The sequence below is a fragment of the Elephantulus edwardii genome, unplaced genomic scaffold (assembly GCF_000299155.1).
Source record: "Elephantulus edwardii isolate Elephantulus edwardi_28Jun2011 unplaced genomic scaffold, EleEdw1.0 scaffold00024, whole genome shotgun sequence".
NCBI classification, from domain to species: Eukaryota; Metazoa; Chordata; class Mammalia; order Macroscelidea; family Macroscelididae; genus Elephantulus; species Elephantulus edwardii.
The window spans coordinates 20,598,430-20,605,541 of NW_006399774.1; positions in this window are offsets into that span (position 1 = coordinate 20,598,430).

Sequence of the window (7,112 nt, forward strand, 5' to 3'; positions counted from 1 at the left end):
CCCACTGCCTTCCCCCTCCCCCAGCCCACCCCACAATGTACCCTTTGTTCCAGGCTGTTCTCATGCATACAATGCTTAATCACACATACCTTTCTGGACAGTTCTCCCCCTCACCTGTTCTAATGCAGTGCTCATTATTTACCCTCTCTTTCCCCATTCCCTCCTCACCCTACCTGTGGGGGGGGGGGGCGGGGAGAGAACCATCAAACCTAAAAATTAATAAATAAATAAAAGTTTATGAACTTCCACCTAAAACAATAAAATGTTATGGAAAAGTTTATAAACATGACAAAAAAAGAAGCTTAGGATGTTGCTAAGAGGGAAACTTGGAAGGAGAGTGAGTGACACAAGGGCCCAAAAATGAGCGCCAGTGCACACTGGCCAGGAGGCCAGCAGGGAGCCAGTCACGTGTCTCTCCAATGCACAGGGTGGTAGCCAGAGCGGAAGTGGGTTGTGCATCAGTTGAGCCCAAGCTGATTCAGTTACAGTTAATGACAGCAATAGAAGCAGATGGAGAAGACGTTGAAAAGAGAAGACGTTGTTAAGCAAAGGTCCTGTGATATCATCCCAGAAGCCTAGCGAAGAGCAGTGAGTTACATATGTAAACTTAACAACAGAGGCTCCCAAACCTGTGATGGGCACGAGCTGGCCAGGTTGGGACGGACTGAGAGGGAAGCCCAGAGCCAGGAGATAGAGGGGCTGAGATACAAGTTTACTTTCCAACTCCACCAGAGGACTCTTCCCACTGGGAGGTAAAGAAGAGGTGAGGCCTTGGGTCATCCAAAGTGATGAGGAAATTGGAAAATAAATTAGTGGCAGTTTGAGGGTCATCTAAGTTCCTTGTTATTAGTTGTTCTTAAGTCAGTTCCACCTCAGAGCAACCCTACCTATATACAACCAACCAACGTGGCTAATCCTGCATTCCTCACAGGCTCTGTGAACCCGTGGGTGCAGGTACTTTGCCAGTCCGTCTCATTGACAGGCTTCCTGTATTGGCTGACCTTTCAACTGGAAGGTGCTCTTCAATGCTGGATTGTTTATCTTGGAGATCTCTCTCTCTCTCTCTCTCCCCAACCCCCCTCATTTTTTAGCCCCTAAATTTTTACGTTTCTGCCCCAATTTGACTGTTTCCCTGACAGACTTAAAGAACAACATCTCCTTGGAGAGCAGGCAGGTCCCCAAGCCCCCGCTGCTGGACTCCTGATTGCACCTCATTGTCCCCAGAGCACAGTGATTTTGGGGGGAAGGGGCTTTGCTCCAGTTTTAAAATCGTGCCGCTGCTGCTTCCCAGTAAGGAGAAAATAAATCAGCTCAACAAAAACTTCTAAGCAAAAAAATCTTGCTGGGATCATCCAGTCTTGACATTAAGGGAAATAGCAGTTTAGGTCTAAAAACACCTCATTTGGGGCATCACCAAGAGGAACAGCATCTGCTTTTGGCTTTCAGGGGCCCTCTTCTGTGGGGTTCATACACTGTGAAGTCTGTTGCTGGCCCATGGGAACTTCGGTTTTTCTATAACCCTGCTATTTCATCTTCATTCCCTCTAAAAATGTGGACTTCCCCGAAGTGTTGCTGGATTGGTGCAAATCAGAATGCAGCACAGGCCGCTTGGCGGTTTTGGCGGTATGTGGCTCTATTAAGCCGAGTCAATTTAGTCCTGGATAAAGGAAGGGCTAAATTAGAATCATGGTTGGCAGAAATAGTCTCCCATCTGGCACCGTAATTACATACTACCTTGACCTGCAACGGTCCTTGCTGTTCCAAGCACTAATATTCCTTTAAAGGAGGAGAGGAAAAAAGAGATGCAAGGCTTGGAAAAGAAAATATTTAGAATATCTTCATCTTTTCACGGCTTGTAAAATAGTTGTGGTTTATATTTTTAACATGGGGCCTGCCATACAATGAAATGAAACTTCCAGTCCCCTAATTAGTGTGATGACTTGATGGCTGGGATAAACAAATGACATTTCTCTCTGCTGTTTCACACAGGACCTTCATTGATTCAATCCCAGTACCCTCCCTGATGTCCTCATTTCTAAGTGCTCTTTTTTTTTTTTTTTTTAATAAAGGTCAGTCTTAGTTGCTGCTGACATGAGGCATTTTCAAAGACTCAAAGTGGTCTTTATTACAACCCTTGACTTCACCTTCCACACCAACAGGAAATTTTATACAACTCCAATCTTCCCCCAGTGCAACTGTGCCAAGAAGCGGTGTTCTGGGATGGCCGAAGGCTGCCACCTACTGACGAAACTGAGCCTGCTTCCTGCTGGTCCTTTGGCTCTGACAATTGATGTTTCCTCTCTGCTCATAAAAATTTCACCTTTATTCTTCGACTTAAACTATCCTAAGTTGGACTTAGCATTGAGCAAAATCACCATTTGAATCTCTGTTGTCCATAACTTGTAAAATCTTGTCACTTAGAGGTGAAATCTTTGAGGCAGAGCAAGCATCCCCTTTTCACTGTGTCAAACGCTGAGCTGTCTCAAGCCCTGCCCTTCTGTCCACTCAGCCCAGCTTAATAGCCACTGTCTCTTCCCCTGGCCCTGTTGCCCGGCCCCTCCATAGTGTCTCCACCATAATTAGACCCTGAACTAAGCCTTTTAATTCACTTCCATGGGCACTGAACCTTCAGACAATACAACAAATGGATTGCTTTTAAACATAAAATGACACTGATTGTCACTAAATATAACAAGTGCCTTATGTACATTTCTTTGGAACCACAAGCTCAAATTAGCCTGTCAGAATTTCACTATGCCTGATGCCAGCATGTCAAATGACACAATTAGCTTAACAGAATAAAGAAAAGGCTTGTCAAAGCGTCAGAGCTTTCTCCTCTGAGTCCCATCCCTCTGCCTGATGCCTTGATGTAATTCAAATTCTTTTCATGCTTGAAGTTGCTGTGTGTGTGTGTGTGTGTGTGTGTGTGTGTGCACGTGTGTGTTACTCTCAAACTTCAAAAACATCACAGAGTGAAGAGTAGTGTAAAACTGGTATTAAAAAAAAACACACCAAAAGACTCTATAAGTTTTCCCCCCTTTCACTTCCATTCTGCAAATGAGAATTTATCAAAGGCTGAGTCCTCGCTCTTTGTGAGAAAAAAGAAAGTATGTGGTGGGGAGAAAAGATGTAAAATTCATGTTGGAACTGGAAAGATCAGAGCGTCAGGAATACCAGCCCAGCATGCCTAACTGCCTCCCAAATCTGAAGGCTTCAGGACCATCAAAAGTCAGCATCTCTCAGATGACAGGAAAACAGAAATAAATTATTGTTTAATGATAAATGAGGGAGCCGTGCTTTGCCTCCAGCAGAAGTGAGTGACAGTTGACCCTTCAGGGAGAAGCTTACACACTGTTTTACTCCAAAATGAATGCCTGAAACATCACTAAACCAACAGTGTGGAGGAATGTTTGCGATAAAGGTGCAAGACCTCTGAAATGGGCTCTGAGGCTGCTTGCAATCCTAATCTCGAGAATGCTAAAAAGAGCTTTTCAATATTAGTAGATTGTGCCCCAAAGATGTGCATTTGCTGAAACCCAGAGAAGATAAACAAATTCAAAATGAGGGAGGCATCAGGAATGAGTGCCTCTGGGGGTGTCACAGACTGGAGGATTGGGGTCTCTCAGGTCCCCTAACCCTCCCTCAAGTGAGCCCTCAGGTCCGAGAAAGCCAGGTTTTCTGACCCCAACCCTGATTGCACTCTTCTCTGAGGACCTGCAGTGGACCCTGAACCTTCCAGCATACCTCACATCACTCCAAGCAGCCGGGAAGTGTCAATGTCAGGCATGGGTGTCCAGTCAGTTGGTCAAATGCTAGTCTACATGTTGCTTTGAAAGTATTTCTGTGTAATTAGCATTCGATCCATTGCCCTTAATAAAATCAGATCACTCACTGCAGTGTGGGTGATGATGTGAGTACACTGATGGTTTGTTTGCTCCTCAGGGAGCCTGGACAGATTTCCTCTAAATCCCAAGAAACCTGAAGAGCAAAAAGCTAAGGCTTCTTGTTGTTCTTGCTGTCAGTTGTCAGGTGTCAAATTGAGTTGATGACAAGACCTAATAGCTCCCTGAACAGGAAATTGGAACCTTGCCCTTGGGTGTCCCAGCTCCCCATGTCTTAAATTGCTTCACTCACTGTACCCATCCACCTTGTGGAGGAAATTTCCTCTCTTTTGTTGGGGCTCTTTCCCCAGCATGTTGTCTTTTTTCCTGAGAGTGACCCCTCCTGACCAAAGGCCCAAAGCAGGAGAGATGAAATGTCACCATCTTTGCTGTTGACGTAGGTGAGTGTGTGCTTGGCAGCCGTGCAGACTCCGTACACTCTCCCAGCATCACAATCTAAAGACAGCAGTTCTCGCATATTTCAGATTCATTGTCCGACTTCGAGGTGCAACTCAAAGCAACTGGAAGGGCTGTAACTTGGACGAGGAGCATCTTAAACTCTAAATCGACATTCTCTTTAGCATTTTGAAGAGAGGTCCTTGATAAAAGACTTGCCCAAATGCACTACGTCGTTTTGATTTCTTGAGTTCACTACCATAGATGTTGATTATGGGTCCAAGGAAAATGAAATCCTCGATACCTTCCATCTTTTCTCCCTGTCTTGGTCCAGAGTAAGGACTTCCATTTTCTTGATGTTGAGAAGTATTTCATGTTGAAGACTATAGTTTTTGATCTTCTTAAGTAAATGCTTCACGTCTTCTTCAGTGAGTTAATTACTGGAAGAAAAATAAGGTTTTAGAATTTTATATTAAAATCCTTTTGAGAGATGAACTTTCAGTCACCAATTTATGAAACAAAAGGTCAACTTTTATTTGATAAATGTATTTTCTCATTGAAAGCAACATGAATTTAAAACATATTAGTTTTAAAAGTGTCTTTGAGGACAGTAGAACAACTCTTCTGTTGAATCCATCTTTAAATCTTACTCTTCTAAACGTAATTGCTGTTGAAGAGGTAAAGGCCTGTTAATACAGATTTATTTTCTGGAAATATTCATGCTTCATCTTATCATGGTTGTCATTTTTACAACATTCAAATGCTTCATTCTTATTACTCTTTGTCATTTCAGAGTTCTCATTAAATCAGGCTAATTTTGTCAAAATACATGAAGTATAAATAAGCAAATAATATGTGTGCTGGGCTTGCTGGCCTAAGGAAGGAAACAGAAAAAGTGCATTGGGATTCCAGTAATGATACTTTACAAATTTGGAATCTGCTGTTGCTAATGTTAATTTCTTTTTTTTTTTCATTTTCTTCAATTTCAATTTGTGCATTAGAATAGTAGATGGTGTGTTTACAATCATACCTTACCCAGGTTTTGACTATTGATATCGACCTTCTCCAAAGTCTCTTTCCATAGATGCCATCAATCCGATTCTTGTGTAGTCTATCAAGTGAAGTTCTTGTGCATAATAGACATCTATTTTTTTAAAAAAATATATCCTCAATAAACACTATTCCTTGCAATCATGGTTTGAGACTGACAGAGATAGTCAGGATAGCACAGGGTAGGATAAGGTTCAGATGTCTTGTTCATAGGGTCGCTGTGGGTCAGAGGACACTCCGCAGCACTAACAACAAGGTTAGAGGAGACACAAAGCAAAGCACTGGCCAGTCCTGCAGGCACTTTGTCCACTCACCAGAGTGGAAGGCTTCCCCTTTTTCGATGCCTCTCTACTTTATTAGACTGATGTCTTTCTCCAAAGAGTAGTGTTTCACTATGCTATAAATAATACAAATTCGTTTTTCCCAGTTGTATGAAAGGTCAAAGAACTACTAATAATGGCAAAACACCCACTTATATCAATAATTTAGCAAACAATAAATACGCCCCTGTCTACAATATACATTCATCTATTCATAAATCAACTCTCAGTTTTTCTCACTTAAACACACTGTTAATAAATATAAGTATAAATTGAAAAGCATCTTGGAAAAACTTAAGATATTAACCTAGTACAAGTATATAAGGGTATTTCATTGTAATATTCTGAACTATAGTGAAGAAAATTTTTCTGGGAATGGCAAAATGAGTTGTTCGTAAATGACATAAGCTGAAGTTGTCTTTATAGCCAGGTTTTAATGGAGGGAAAGTACAAGGGCCTGGGTCAATGGGAAGAACAAGAGGAAAAGCAAAAAAAGGTGGAAGACTTTCACAAAAAGATAAAGTTAGTTGTTGTTTTTGTTAAGTGCTGTTGAGTCATAGATGACTCATAGTGACCCTATGAATGAAAGAGCTAAACACTTGTATAACTTCCATCATTTCTCCACGTTCATAGTGTTTCCAGAGTCGAGTGGATGCCACTTCTACTTCAAAGCTTGTCTTAATCACAGAGCTATGAGAAGGCTGAATCACATCATCTCACACTCACCCGTTAATGAGTCAACATTCCACCCTAATCCTCACCAGAACCAGCAAACAAAGCCTCTGTAGAATCCGGCTGCTGCAGACGGCTTCCAAGTGGGACAAAACCAGAAAGTGTCCAGATAGATTTTGAAAACTGAGCAAACACCAAACAAAAACAGAACATCTAGCACCAATGTCTTGGTGTTGAGATGGTGGTGGCTGAGGGCCAGAGCTCTCCCCTTCCAGACACAGAGAAGTCGAAACCATTCAAAATTGGCTTTTCCAGCAATTGTGTTAGCCACTGTTGTGGGGAATGATAACTGTGGACACATGATCTTATAAATCATCAAGAGCTGTAGGACCAGTGTACAAAAGAACTTGCTATGCTACGAAGGAGGACAACAGTGGTGGTGGAGAGAGTGTGAAGAGACTGGCAAAATGTAACGAGGGGAACTCTGGAGATAAAGACTACAGTTAAAGCTTTTACCTGCTGGATGATGGAAGGAAAAGCTGATTTATATCGACTCTGAGATAAAGTTTGCTTGATAATTCTTGTATTTGTGCTGCTGAACTGAACCTAGACTCTCACTGTTTGACTGAGAAGCTGTCTTTCACTGAGGAATTGTGTCCTCCTGTTAATCTATCTTGGGACTGCCAGATTAAACCTGGACTTGCACTGCAAGATATTCTGTGCATCTCTCACTCTTGCAATGAACACTGGACCCAATGATGTTGTTGTGGTTGTTATGTGCCGTCGAGTCGTT